Genomic DNA, 14,803 nt, shown 5'->3' on the forward strand with positions numbered 1-14,803 from the left:
TCTGGGTTCAATTCCTGGCTCTGCCACTGACTTCCTCTGTGCTCTGAGCCACTTTAAACTTTCTGTCTGTGTTCTCGCTCAGTAAAACTTGGCTAATACTTCCCTCATGGAGGCATGGTGAAGATAATTCACTTAATGTATGTTTTTAGTTACAATAATGATGAGGCACCATATACAAATCTAAACAGAGACCAAACTACCGATATGAAAACTAATTTTTATGTAATCGTAGAAATTTGGGGCTGGATGGAAATGTGAGAGGTTATCACGTCCAGCCCCCTGTACTGAGGCAGGACCCAGTGGAATTGGAACAATTTGTATAGTGGAGATTAAGCCCATTACTACTTGTCCTACCTTCGGTGGACATAGAGAACCATTGATCACCGTCCTCCTTATAACAATACTTAATATATATGAAGATTTTTATCAGATCCCCACCTCATGTGTCTTTTCTCAAGACTAAACCTGCCCAGCATTTTTTAAACTCTCCTCATAAGTCAGGTTTTCTAAATCTTTTATCAGTTTTGTTGGTCTTCTTTGGACTTTCCAGTTTATCCACATCTTTCCTAAAGTGTAGCACCAAGATTTGGACACAGTACTTGAGCTGAAGCCTCACAAGTGCCAAGTAGAGAGGGACAACTTACCTCCCATGTCTTACATACAACACTCCCGTCAGTGCTTAATTTGTAATGAGAGAGGTGCTGGGGCTCAAGCAATTTTTTTTTCTTTCATAACTGATGCAGCAAGCCTAGAGGTGCTGGGGCTATGAACTGCCAAGCCTAGAGCCCCGGCAAGGCCTGGCATAAATTAAGCACTGTCTCTTGTTAATGCACACCTGAGTGTATTAGCCTTTTTCACAGCTGCGTCATGTTGTTGACTGTCATTCAATCTGTGATCCACTATAATCTCCAGATCCTTTTCAGCAGTACTACCACCTAGTTCACCAACCAGTTGTTCACCGTTTTGTTGGTGTGCATTTGATTTTTTTATTTCCTTCTTTGCACTTGTCTTTTCTGAATTTCATCTTGTTGATTTCAGACCAGTTCTCCAATTGGTCATGGTTGTTTTGAATTCTGATTCTGTCCATCAAAGTGCTTCCAATGCTACTCAGTTTGGTGTCATTTGCAGACTTTATAATCATACTCACCACTCCATTATCCAAGTCATTAATGAAAATATTGAATAATACTAGACACAAGACCTATATGACACAGGACCCTATAGGACCTCACTAGATATGTCCTCCTAGTTTGACAGAAAACCTTTGATAACTACTCTTTGCACCCATCTGATAGTAATTTCATATAGACCACATTTCCCTAGTTTCCTAATGAAAATGTCATGTGGGCCTGTGTCAAAAGCCTTACTCAAATGAAGATCTATCGCTTCTACCACTTCCTCCCCCCATCAACTAGCCCAGTAACCCTGTCAAAGAAGGAATTTAGATTGGTTTGGAATAACTTGTTCTTGACAATTTTATGCTAGCTATTCCTTATAACCCTGTTATCCTGTACATGCTTACAAATTAATTGTTTAGTAATTTGTTCCAGTATTTTTTCAGGTATCTAAATTAAGATGACTGGTCTATAATTCCCTGGGTCGTCTTTTTCTTCTTTATAAAGAGAGGTACCAGCTTTGCTCTTCTCCAGTCCCCTGGGATCTCACCCTTCCTCCATGAGTTCTCGAAGATAATTGCTAACCATTCTGAGACTCTTAAGTACCCTTGGATGAATTTCATCAGGCCCTGCAGACTTGAATACATCTAATTAATACATCTGTTTTCCCTTTCTCCCGTAGAATAATATTACTCTAGTTCCTCCGATTGATATCCTTCATGTAGTTGTTAGTGATGGTCATCTATTTGATGGGAACTTTATCTCATGTATTTTCATGGGCATTTCCATTGCTAGCATAGTGCTGTCAGATAGCTATTCTTGAATTAAAAAAAATCATATTAAAGGTGAAATAGTTTAAAACATAAACAAGCCCCGTGAAAGGTATTTTGACTTTTCTTGGAAGATAAATTGAATCCTGTTGCAGAATATTAATAATAGATTTTAAAAGGTCTCAGTGGTCAATAAATGTAATTAACTTAAAACTTCAGTTTAAAAGATGTAACAGAGTCAGCTGTTTTAGAGAGCTGTGAAAGTACTCTTCATGCTTTGAGGCTGGCATTTTCAGATGCACTCCACAATGGCCTAAATTTGCTTCCATTGCAGTTAATGGGAATTGAGTTAGGTTGGCGCTGAACACTTCTGAAAATCCTCCTCTGAATGTACAATGTAATTTTGTGTTTACTAGATGTCCTTTAAGTCTAGATCTTTTTTCCAAACTGAAAATTTTGCAAATGTTTTTCACAAATGCAAAGTTAATCTGTACTGTATATTGTACTTTGCTGGTGTGATGTGCCTGTCACTTTAAAAGAACAGTAGTAGAATATAGGCTCTTGGTACCCTGAGTATGGCAGTTAAAAATAGCCTGCAAGTGGTCAGTTATACCTGTTTTTATAGTTTTTGTTCACAGCACTTATTTTTAATAGAAAGACAGATACTCAATCTTTTTGTGGCAGATAGAATTTCTAAAATGGTTAATTCTTTATTGCTCCTTCAAATCTACCTTTATCATTTCAGTGGCCCAGCAGGGCAGTTGTACATATTTATTATTGTTGCTGAATTGTCTACAGTGAAGAACAGAGTTCTTTTTTGAGACGTACTCAAATTTGAGCATTTTTTCTGCATATCAGAGGCTTCCAAAGAGATTAGTGGGGTGATGAGGGAAGTACACTATAATTAATTATAAAGAATGCACAGGTGGTTAACTGCACTGAGGTCTAATATAAGGTAAAGAATTTTCTCAGGATTGTTTGGATAATCCTGTGCTCTGTCTGGATTCACAGTGCCCAGGACTGAAGTTTATGGTGCGTGGTAGATACCTTTTAGGCAGAGAATGAGCAACCATCTTTGTATTAATTTGTAACAGAGACTGGTGGGACATTGTCCCATGCAGCTGAGAACTATTAGTGAATTCCTTTGACATTAAGAAAGCTAAAAATCAATGTTGTAGAAAAATCAGACTATAGCCCAGACCCTAGTTTTTCTTAAGATTTGAGCAGAGAGACCACAACAATAGTTTTATAGAAGTAAAAAGAGCAATGTGACCTCTCCCTGCCTTTATTTTAATCTTTAAACTGCTATGCCATTATTTACTTTAGGAAAGGAGACTTTAATTGTTTGTTGATATTTCTGTATTCAGTGTGCCTGTGATGATTTGAGGAATCTGAGTACAACTTTTTAAAGTAAGTTTGATTTTTATGAACTATCTGTATCCTTACGTCTTATGGCTGTCTTTCACTGTATCGTTAGTTCAAACTGTTGAGCTAAGGGAAGAGGACTGGCACTGGGACATCTGTCTATGAATAGATTGGTGGTTAAAGATTGTCAGCTCCTAATCAGAACTTTCGTGGGAAAGAACAAAAGAGGAACTGCATCTGAGATAAACCAGTTTTTGCCAACTTCCCTACAGAGGGCTGGAGTTTGAAGGAATGCAGTTTCCCCAGCAGAGGGAATAAAATCAGGTGTTTGGACAGCCCCTTGCAATGTTTGGGTCAGACAGACAGAGGAAGATTGGGGCAGGAGAGAGGAGCAAAGGGATGGGAGAGAAGACTTCTTGATTGCAGGACCTGCCAAGGCTGAAGGCAGTTGGCACTGGAGAGAGACACTCCTTAAATTGACAGGTTTCAGAGTAGCAGCCGTGTTAGTCTGTATTCGCAAAAAGAAAAGGAGTACTTGTGGCACCTTAGAGACTAACAAATTTATTTGAGCATAAGCTTTCGTGAGCTACAACTCACTTCATCCGATGAAGTGAGCTGTAGCTCATGAAAGCTTATGCTCAAATAAATTTGTTAGTCTCCAAGCTGCCACAAGTACTCCTTAAATTGGAGGAGAAACTGAGAGTTGCAGGAGGGAGATCCTGGACCTCTAAGGACTCTGACCAAATACTGAAGAGTGGTGAGGAAACTATGACAGGGAATGGTACATAGATGTTTTATTGCTTTTTACCTAGATCTGTGTATCTCTTGTGCTGACCATAGTAAAGAAAAATAGTTTTAGAAGCCCTGTGCAAGGCTTGCATCTTTTTGCTTTAACTATCATGTCTCTTAAGATGTAAATTGTAAACTAGAGTGCCCACAAGGTTGGAACTCTGGGAAAGAGGGTGCTTAAGCAATTGGAGAGTCTGGGGGACGCAGCACTAGTCTGAAGGGCTGCGCAGTTGGACTGCAGGGTCTCAGCTTTTCAGATGGGTGCTAGAGAATCTGCACCTCAAGAGTGTCCCGAGAAAGCTAGAGCCTGGACTCTGCTCAGACTCAGAAAAGCTTAAAAGCACATAAGCCCAGTATATGGGACCCAAACAAAGAGGCCTGGGGAATGTCCAGGAGTGAGAGTTTGACTAGGGCTGTGATGGTGGGGCACACAGATTATCTCAAAAGAAGTCAGAAATGCTCTATTGTTACATTACTCCAGGGCGATTTTCTTTTGCAATTTATTGAATCATTGATGTGCTCGCATAAATTCTTAATTACAGTCATAGTACTTGAGCAGTCAGCTTTAGAAAGGGGGGGGAAAGAAGGAAAACAAAGCTAGAAAGAAATGATGCCAGATAATGAATTAATCTTTTCAGGGGCCCATGGATATGACAATAATGCAAGGAATTTATGCTGATTTTCTTTTCAAAAAAATTATTAGCATTGTCAGTTTGAGTGGATTTGAACATCTGGAGCAGAGAATTAGGCCAAAATTAAATATCTGTTGCAAAAAATGATTATAACAAAATAAACTATTGATTTTGTTTAAAATAAATGTGTGGCATTTGACATATTGTCAGAATCAACCTTACTACTAATACTATACTTTCAATCTGAGTATTTTAAAACTTCTTAAAAAAATTGGATAGGCATTATACATCCCCATTTTATGGAAGAGGAAACTGAGGCACAAGGAGGCTAAGTTGCTTGCCCAAAGTTGCATACTGAATTGGTGACGGCGAGAAGTAGAACTTGTGTGGCATATACCCTTCTAGTGGATTATCCACATAGAGGATAGTAGCCTACTACTACTACTGTAGCTCAAGTAGCAGAGATCTTCATTGTGTATTTAAAATCGCTGAGTTCCAACGTTGCTGATGATTCTTGTAAGAGGTCAGTCTCGTTTCATTTCTTTGTACAGTACCTAGAGCAATGACGTCTCTGAATTTGAGACTTTGAGCTCTATTGCAATACAAATAAAATCATAATTATTACTGCCCACAACAAACCATATAGTTAACATAGTGTAATGTTATTTACAAGTCAACAATAAGAGAGCAATGAGAATATGTTTCTAAAATATAGTTCAGTTCCTCATTTTTGATGTCATTGAACTACTTCATGAAATCTTGGGCTAAATCTGAAGTCCTTGTTTTGACCTGCTCATTGAGAATTTTCAGTTGTCTATCAAAACACCACCCAAACTGAATTTATGATCTTTGTGTTCCCACCTAGATTAAATGATAGACTTATCTGTTTCTAATCCATTTCTGTTCCCTTACAGTTTTATTTTCCAGCTAAATACAATTATCACCTCTTTATTCCACCACTTCGGTTCATATCCTTTGATCACTTTTGAATATCATCTGATCCTCTTTTTCTTTTCGTTACTTTGACTGCTTACACATAGCATTTTTGGTATCTTTCATTTTCTTCTTACATTTCACCTTTATGCCATGCATCATATTTCTGCACTACCTTTTAGCTAAAATGTCTAAAATGTCTATTTTTCTTCACTATCTGAAAGCATCCTTACAATTGAATTTTTTTTTACATTCAGCAAAACTAGCATTACTTTGTAACTGACCAATTTGTACAGTGTCATTAGATTTCATAGTAAATTCAGTACCTGTAAATGTTCGCAATGATTTCTGAGATTTTTTTTTTCAATTGTTAGTGGTTGCGGTTTTGGAAAGTGGCATTCCATGCAGAAAGTCCATTTTCCTCTCCCCACCACTATTATGTTTATATTGAAACAGGTTAAATTATGTTCTTGGGAGGTGAATACATTACTAATAATTGGTATTATGATAGTTTCATTACTATATAATCACTATTTTTTTAAATTAAAACAGAGTGCTTATCGAGTACAAATGTAAAATCCATACCAGAGTATCAGAAATGTGGGAAATGTATAGCTATGATTGAAGGAGAATGACCTATTGTCTAATAATTAAGCAAGGGAATGCAGACGCACCTGGGATTGGGGGAGAGAATGAGACTTTAGACTGGAACACAAAGAGCTATCTGCTTATTAATAGACTACTAGCTCATATCCAAGTTGCAACTTCAGCGAGACAATGTGGACAATAAAGAGACTGCATTGTTTGAACAGGATGGAAAGGAGATGTAGCGGAGTGTCATCAATGTATCAATAGCATTGCAGCCCAAACTGCCTGATGGTTTGTCCTAGCAACCTCACGCATGTAGGCTAGAAGCCTTCAGAATTTGTATTATAGCACCATCTCTAGAGACCTCCACCAAGATGGAAGACCCCATTGTGCTAAGCATTGTTGAGATGACTTGTAAGACAGTTTCTGGTCTAAATACCTTACAGTCTAAATAGACAAGACAGATAAAAGGTGTGAGTAAGGAACTATGATTAGTTTCCCATTTTACAGTTGAGGAAATGAGGCACAGAGAAGTTAAATGAGTTGCCCAAGGCCACACAGGAAGTCTGTGGCAGAGCTGGGAGTTGAACTCAAATCTCCGGAGATATTCCAGTATGTTAGCCAGAGAATCATCTTTCCTCTCCAGTCATCTGCCTTATAAAAAGTCATAGTCTCCATGACCTATGCTAAAATCTACAACAAAAGGGGACAAGTTAAACTGAGGATCCTAGAAAATGCTAGGGTTGCCTCTCCACAATCTTCTTCATAAATCTTCGCTGAAAAAAGAGATTAGAGACTGGCAATAGGCAAGACTGTTTAAAGAGTTGGTTTCTTGAGCACAGGCCTTCACACTTGCACCAGCTAGGGATGCTGGCACATTGACCTCCCAGATTGCCAGCCTGATACGGAGCTTTCCACCTCTAGGTCACTGATTTGAAAGCTGCTGAGGTTGACAGTAACCACAGTTCCTTAATATTTGATAACTGTTTAGTGGTCTCTTTTGAACTAAATTAGTTGGCTTGATCTAGTCCCTAGTGGTCATGTATCCATATAACAAAAAACACTACATCTCAGCAGAGAGAGGCCCAGGCTTTAATGGACATGGAGATTGAACTGTCCTCTGACCTGTTGTGATGCTTCCAGAACACTGGCAAGAAGCCCTGAGGAAACTTAGCATTACTGCAGCTGGTTTGAATGTAGTCAGTAGGTAGATTGAGAATCTTACTCTTCAGGTTAGTCAAGCCAGACCCTTTCACTAAATTTACTTTCAAACTTTTATGAAAGAGATGGGGGAATGGGAAGGTATGTGTAAGGATGCAAGTAACAGAAAAATTAAAGGAAAATAAAACGAAGCAAGCATTGAAATGGCATACAAGAATGTGGAGAGGGACATTTTTATGATTTAGGGCTTTTTGGTGGTGGATGTGACAAATGTATTTTGCTATTGAACTCAAAACACATCATAAACCTCAGTAGTATTTGCTTAAATCATATTTTTCCCCCTTGTCTCCTATAGGAATAGATCATTGCTACCACCTTAGGGAGCCTGCCTCTGTTCAGATCAGGAGGCAAAAGATCACGGTCATTCATTCTGAGATACAACTGGAACTCTCTCCATTGCAAGCATTTGTTTCTCCTTTCTCCTTCAAAAGATATATTAACCCCAAACCTTCTCAAGCTCTCTTAGTCTTCTGTTTTCTTCGATTCTACTGTTGAGAGACAGTTCTGAGTGGTTTTACAATTTTGTCACTTCGACTGGACTGGCTGATCTCTGCTACTATTGTCTTCAGGAACATTATTTTAGATACTGTGTGATGTTGGGGCTCCTCGTTTTCACCACATACTGCTGGTCACAGTGTCTGAGGTGGTGGTCTATTTGTATCTTGTATCAGGAGGCAGCCATGTTAGTCTGTATCCACAAAAACAACATGGAGTCCGGTGGCACCTTAAAGACTAACAGATTTATTTGAGCATAAGCTTTCGTGGGTAAAAACCTCACTTCTTCAGATGCATGGAGCTACTTCAGAGGTAAGAAGCAGGAATGAAGACAAAATCGAGATGATGCAGCTGCCTTTTATATTCTTTTGCCATGAGGTCTGTACTTCCTGCGTCTCTAACACAAGCTTCACAGCACTTGGAAAAGCCTTAGGGTTCTTTGTCCCTGGGCATGCCCCTAAAAACCTCATTTCTTCAGATGCTATGTCTGCATCTGTAACTTTCACTCCATGCATCTGAAGTGAGGTTTTTACCCACGAAAGCTTATGCTCAAATAAATCTATTTGTATCTTGACTGTGATTAAGGGGATGTGTGGAAGACAGATTTTTTTCAGGCCTTTGACCTCACATAAATTTGCTCTGATTTAAGTAAAGTCATGATTTTTAAAGCACTCTGTTAAACAGATGCAAACCTCTGTGTGATACTCTTTTTAAACCTGGTTTTTATTGGTTGTGTTGGAAAAAGTACAGGTGCAAACTAAACAAATATAACCAGTAGTATAAGTGTCCTCCCCACAGGGGTTTACACTGCTTTAACTAACTAGCTTTTTAAAACCAGTTTTACTTAAATCAGTGCAACTTCTCCACGTAGATAAGGCTTGTGTGTAGACAACTATAATCTTTTTGTTTTCCTCTTTTAGTACATGTAGCCAAATCCTTTGGGCAATGATGCCATGTCTGTATATGGATTGGCGAATGGAAGGAATATGAAAACACCATGCATTAGAGTAAGCAATTTTACCCTTATAAAATAAATATCTTGTATCTATCAATAGTCCTTAAGCAACTAATTTGTACAGCAAATAAGTCCATGAATAGCACTTCTGTCATTCACTCAGAATAGGGTCTGGGAAAGAGAATTCCTTGATCTCTTCCATAATATGTGGGAATAAAAACAGCAAATGTGCATTTATCATAAAACCCTGTCTTAAAATTAAAATAGGAAACAAATGGAAATTCCATTAACATTGTATTGAACCAGTAAAAATACTTTTAATTTGCAGATACCCTTTTGACTGAATACTGTAACATGTTTATTTTGCAAAATTGGGTAGAGTCCTTGAACCAAATCTGTTTGGTATAGTGTAAACACATTACTTAACCAAAACACTTCAACTAAGGAAGTGTGCCGTTATAGTGTGTATTTCTTGCTTTCCCTTAGGAATTTAGTGGTGTAGGTAAGTGGTAAGAATTTGCAAAGGCCATAAATGCACTAAGCAAGTACTAAAGAGGCTTCAAGGGATTTTTCCTTTCTTCATCATCTTTAAAGATTTTTCCTTTCTTCATCATCTTCCTTTATCTTATTACTGTAGATCAGTATCACTCAGACATCAGTGATTCAGGAACCAAATTAGCAATCAGCATTACCCAAGAGTCATTCATTATTTCATTTACTATTATATTCTCACAGTAAAATGACTGACCAAGTTGTGACACTGTATGAAATATGGAGAGTTTTCAGAGTAGCAGCCCTGTTAGTCTGTATCTGTAAAAAGAAAAGGAGTACTTGTGGCACATTAGAGACTAACAAATTTATTAGAGCATAAGCTTTCGTGAGCTACAGCTCAATTCATTGGATGCATACAATGGAAAATATAGTGGGGAGATTTTATACACACAAAGAACATGAAACAATGGGTATTACTATACAGACTGTAACAAGCGTGATCAGGAAAGGTGAGCTATTACCAGCAGGAGAGCGGGGGGGACAGAAGGGGAGACGGACCTTTTGTAGTGATAATCAAGGTTGGCCACGCTATCAGAGGCTCGTTCACCTGTGCATCTACCAATGTGATATGTGCCAGCAATGCCCCTCTGCCATGTACATTGGTCAAACTGGACAGTCTCTACGTAAAAGAATAAATGGACACAAATCAGATGTCAAGAATTATAATATTCAAAAACCTGTCGGAGAACACTTCAGTCTCTTTGGTCACTCGATTACAGACCTAAAACGGGCAATTCTTCAATAAAAAAACTTCAAAACCAGACTCCAACGAGACTCTACTGAATTGGAATTAATTTGCAAACTGGATACAGTTAACTTAGGCTTGAATAGAGACTGGGAGTGGATGTGTCATTACACAAAGTAAAACTATTTCCCCTTGTTTATTTCTCTTTCTACTGTTCTTGTCAACTGCTGGAAACAGCATACCTTGATTATCACTACAAAAAGGGTCCCCTCCCATGCCCCCTCCTGCCGGTAATAGCTCACCTTTCTTGATCACTCTTGTTACAGTCTGTATGGTAACATTGTTTCATGTTCTCTGTGTATATAAAATCTCCCCGCTATATTTTCCACTGTATGCATCCGATGAAGTGAGCTGTAGCTCACAAAAGCTTATGCTCTAATAAATTTGTTAGTCTGTAAGGTGCCACAAGTACGCCTTTTCTTTTTACAAAATATGAAGACACTCTATGATATTGTTAACACCAATATTATAATATTGCAAGAAATCTGACCAGATATGCCATATAAGGAATCTGTGAATCACCTTTAGATTGTGAGTTATAGATATGTTTGGTATATCTGTATTTTCCATCTTGTTCTGTGTTTCTGGGTGACACCGCCAGACAGAATGGCATCAGCACTAACCTGGCTTGATGGCCCATTAAGGGACATCAGCTGTACAATAAACCTATTGATAACATCAGGGACTACACCTGATGAGTCAGCAAGACATTTAGGGGCATGCCTAGGGACAAACAACTCTGGAAGGTTTCAGAGTAGCAGCTGTGTTGGTCTTTATTGGCAAAAAGAAAAGGAGTACTTGTGGCACCTTAGAGACTCACAAATTTATTTGAGCATAAGCTTTCGTGAGCTACAGCTCACTTCATCGGATACATTTGGTGGAAAATGCAGAGGGGAGATTGATATACACACACACAGAGAACATGAAACAATGGGTTTATTATACACACTGTAAGGAGAGTGATCACTTAAGATAAGCCATCACCAGCTGCGGGGGGGGGGGGGGTGAAGGAGGAAAACTTTTCATGGTGACAAGCCAGGTAGGCTATTTCCAGGAGTTAACAAGAATATCTGAGGAACAGTGGGGGGTGGGGTGGGGGGAGAAATAACATGGGGAAATAGTTTTACTTTGTGTAATGACTCATCCATTCCCAGTCTCTATTCAAGCCTAAATTAATTGTATCCAGTTTGCAAATTAATTCCAATTCAGCAGTCTCTCCTTGTCTGTTTTGTGCTGTGAAGCTTGTGTTTGAGACACAGGAAGTACAGACCTCATGGCAAAAGAATATAGGCAGCTGCATCATCTCGATTTTGTCTTCATTCCTGCTTCTTACCTTTTGTAACTTTTCAACAAACCGAAGCTCTGAATAAAGGACAGAATGACCATCCAAGCTTTGGATGTGTTCCAGAGGGACTTCCAAGCCAGCAAACTCACCAGTACTGCTAAGAACTTGATATATGGATTTTGAAGTCTCTGTATGTATCTGATTGCTTTACCATTTAACAACTCTCTTCTTATTCTTTCTTTGTAATAAACCTTTAGTTTTAGACAAGGATTGGCTAGCAGTGCGGTATTTTGGGTAAGATCCAGACCAATATTGACCTGGTACATGGCTTACCCTTTGGGGTCAAAAGAACATTTTGTATAGTGAGCAGAGTTTTTAAATAACTTCTCACTGTGCTGGACCTAATTGCTGATTGGGAACCAGAGAACTGGAATGCAATAAAGGGGCTTGTGATTTCTTTATTCAGCTTCTTGATAACCTAGCCAATGAGTCAAATAGTGAACTGGCATATGTTGGTTTATTTACTTCAGCTGAAGTGAATGCAATTATGCCAGTTTACATCAGATAAGGATTTGGCCCCGCACCTTTAAATCAGTAAACAAAATCATGCAAACAATCTTTTAGTTAAGAGTCAGTCACAATCTGACCCTTGCATGGGTAGCCAGCTATCTCTCATTTTTCTAAATAGGGACTGGTGACATTGGCAACCCTTTCTCACCCTTGAATTCACGTCAAGTGAGTGACATTCCACATTGTGTGCTGGCCCCCATGTAATAAAACAATTTAATCCTAAATATGCAGCATTGTTTTTCACAATGGACACACTGAATTATAATGATAATTCCTTGCTTATATATATGAAGATAATTCTTTCCACAAAGCAGCCCAAATTGTGTTCCAAACTATATACATAGAGAAAATAGTTTCCAGGTATCTACTGGATCAGTGTTCATGTCGCTCTCCCCATCAGAGCCCAGCTTGGGCCGGAAAAGTTAATGATCCAACCAACAGACCAAATTCAGTGATGAATCCTGGTCACGTGCCACCTGAGGCACATTGCACATACCCTATGAAGAAGACTGCTACTAGTTGCCATAACTTGTTGGGATGAAGGATCGCAGCCAAGTGGACAAATAGTACAGAGCCTGATGCATAATGTGAAGATGGAAAATTTTGGCCAAGAAAATCAGTAATAAAGCCTTACTCTTAAAATAAGTGCCATGTGATTTTAAATATCTATGCACAGATGACAGGACCCAGTTTTTTATGGTCTCTGAAAGGCCACACCAGTAAAATATATGGATTTGACATTTCCTGTTGTTGAAAACTGTCCTAGGTATCTCAAACAGATAGGGTTATCACCAAGTTAACCCTAGTGTAATACACCGTACATTTTGCTAATCTGTGCTTGGTTTGCCTGTCTTTGAAAGATTATAGTGAAAACTAATCATGTATTCTCTGATTTTTCTTTAAGAAAATTGGAGCTTTCAAAGCTTATTTTGTCTTACTGTTTTGAGGGCAGTCAGTTCTCACTGAATTGCATCTGACTAACAAATTTTTTTGAGCATAAGCTTTCGTGAGCTACAGCTCACTTCATGAAAGCTTATGCTCAAATAAATTTGTTAGTGTCTAAGGTGCCACAAGTACTCCTTTTCTTTTTGCGAATACAGACTAACACGGCTGCTACTCTGCAACTTTTAAACTGAAGGCACAGTTCACTTTTAATTCATGTGAAATGCTGCAAGCCTTGACAATTTATGCTGCATATGTGTTATGGGTAGAACCTAACATATATCCAGATGTCTAGTTTGCCAGAAAACGGACGTGGACGTGGACTACGATATAAAACTAATTGGAGAGACAAGGTGGGTGAGATAATATCTGATATTGGGCTAACTTCTGTTGGTGAGGTTTCAACACAAGTTGGTTCAATAAAAGATATTACCTCATCCACCTTATCTCTCTATCCTGGGATCGGCAGGGCTACAACAACACTGCATACATTAAACTAATTGATCACTTGTGTGTAAGGATTTTGGAGTAAAAATGACTTAAACTCCATTTGATGCAGTGAATAAGTTTGAAGCCAAGAACTGATTCACCGTTTCAGATGTTTAGCTAGTTCTGTGAAATTTGAAATAATCTGAAGGGAAAATGAATAAAAAATGTTTTTTCTAGTTAGTAAGGAGAATCCTTGCATCCTTGACTGAGACAAGGAGTCTGCACAGTGGCTTTAGCAGCCTGTTTTGCATTGAAGCCTGCATTTGAACAGCACCAGAAAATAACCAACAGCTAAAAAATAGATCAGCTGTAGAGATTAATTTTGGACTAAATGCAGCAATATGTGCCTTAAGATTGAAGGGAAGACCTATCTTTATTGATTGAGCTGAATAATAGTGTTGAGATGAATAATACTATTTCTCAGTTGTATCCTGTCCATCAATCTGCATATCTAGTTTGTCTGCTTAATTATCATCTGAAGTATCAGTATATACTCTGGGCATACAGGTTTTGGTTTTTTTTCATTCTTTGATAAACAGAGAAAAATAGTAGTTATGGAAGCCAAGATTTTCAAAACAGGGTGCCTAAAGCTAGGCATCTAAATAAAGGGAGAGCAAGTCTCCTTTTTTTCTTTTAAAAGCTGAAAAATTACACATGTATTTATTTTGTGTTCGTAGGAGAAGTGTGTAAATACTAATGCAATTCAGAATTACTAAATTGCATAGATGCTGAGAACCAAGAACAACATATGGCAGCATGTCAACCACGTAGACTTTTTGCAGTCTTTAAACTTGTGAGCAGGCAATACAAAAATAGTCCAATGGGTGAATTAATCCCCTTCAGTGTACACATCAGAACATAAAAAATATTAAAGGTGGTTGTTCATGGTTTTTAGTGCCATTAGATTTGTTAGTCTTTCACTCATGCTGTACTTAAAAATGTCAGCATTTTAAATATTATAAGTGAAAATATGAATTATTCACTTCACCAAAGGATGATATATATTGCTAGTTGAGATCCTAAACCACTGTATTTGCTGGGTAGTGTGAACCAAGGGCTTCTTATAGCATGAGGCTGCTTTACCTTAAAATACCATACTTACAGCACAGCCACAGAGGAGCATGCCTTTCTGGGTCAGCTTGTTGTTTTCAGAGAAGTGGAAGAAGTCGTAGAAGCTGCAACCTATATGTGAGTTCTTATTTACAGGATATTCACTATGGAGAAGATCTTCTATCCTACACATGGCCAACTACATTCAGTTAACATAATGGAAGTGGCCTCTCATTTGCCATGCACAGGGACATGTTTTCAATATCCCTTCCTTAATACATTCCTCAGTAATTGTGGATCCATCAAT

At 38.3% G+C, this 14,803-nt stretch overlaps 1 protein-coding gene across 6 annotated transcripts in view; it reads left to right on the forward strand.

The window, feature by feature from the left end:
- The window catches only part of LHFPL2 (LHFPL tetraspan subfamily member 2), a 194,724-nt gene that overhangs the window by 49,479 nt on the left and 130,442 nt on the right, over positions 1 to 14,803 (forward strand). The window contains exon 1 of one of the 6 annotated variants that reach the window (XM_043515311.1): positions 11,472 to 11,635. The exons of the other annotated variants lie outside the window; for them this stretch is intronic. The gene's annotated coding sequence lies outside the window, so the exon portion shown is untranslated. Of the gene's footprint in view, positions 1 to 11,471; positions 11,636 to 14,803 lie in introns of those variants that run through there. 6 annotated transcript variants of the gene reach the window in all.

This window comes from Dermochelys coriacea, chromosome 5 (assembly GCF_009764565.3).
Source record: "Dermochelys coriacea isolate rDerCor1 chromosome 5, rDerCor1.pri.v4, whole genome shotgun sequence".
Classification (NCBI taxonomy): domain Eukaryota; kingdom Metazoa; phylum Chordata; order Testudines; family Dermochelyidae; genus Dermochelys; species Dermochelys coriacea.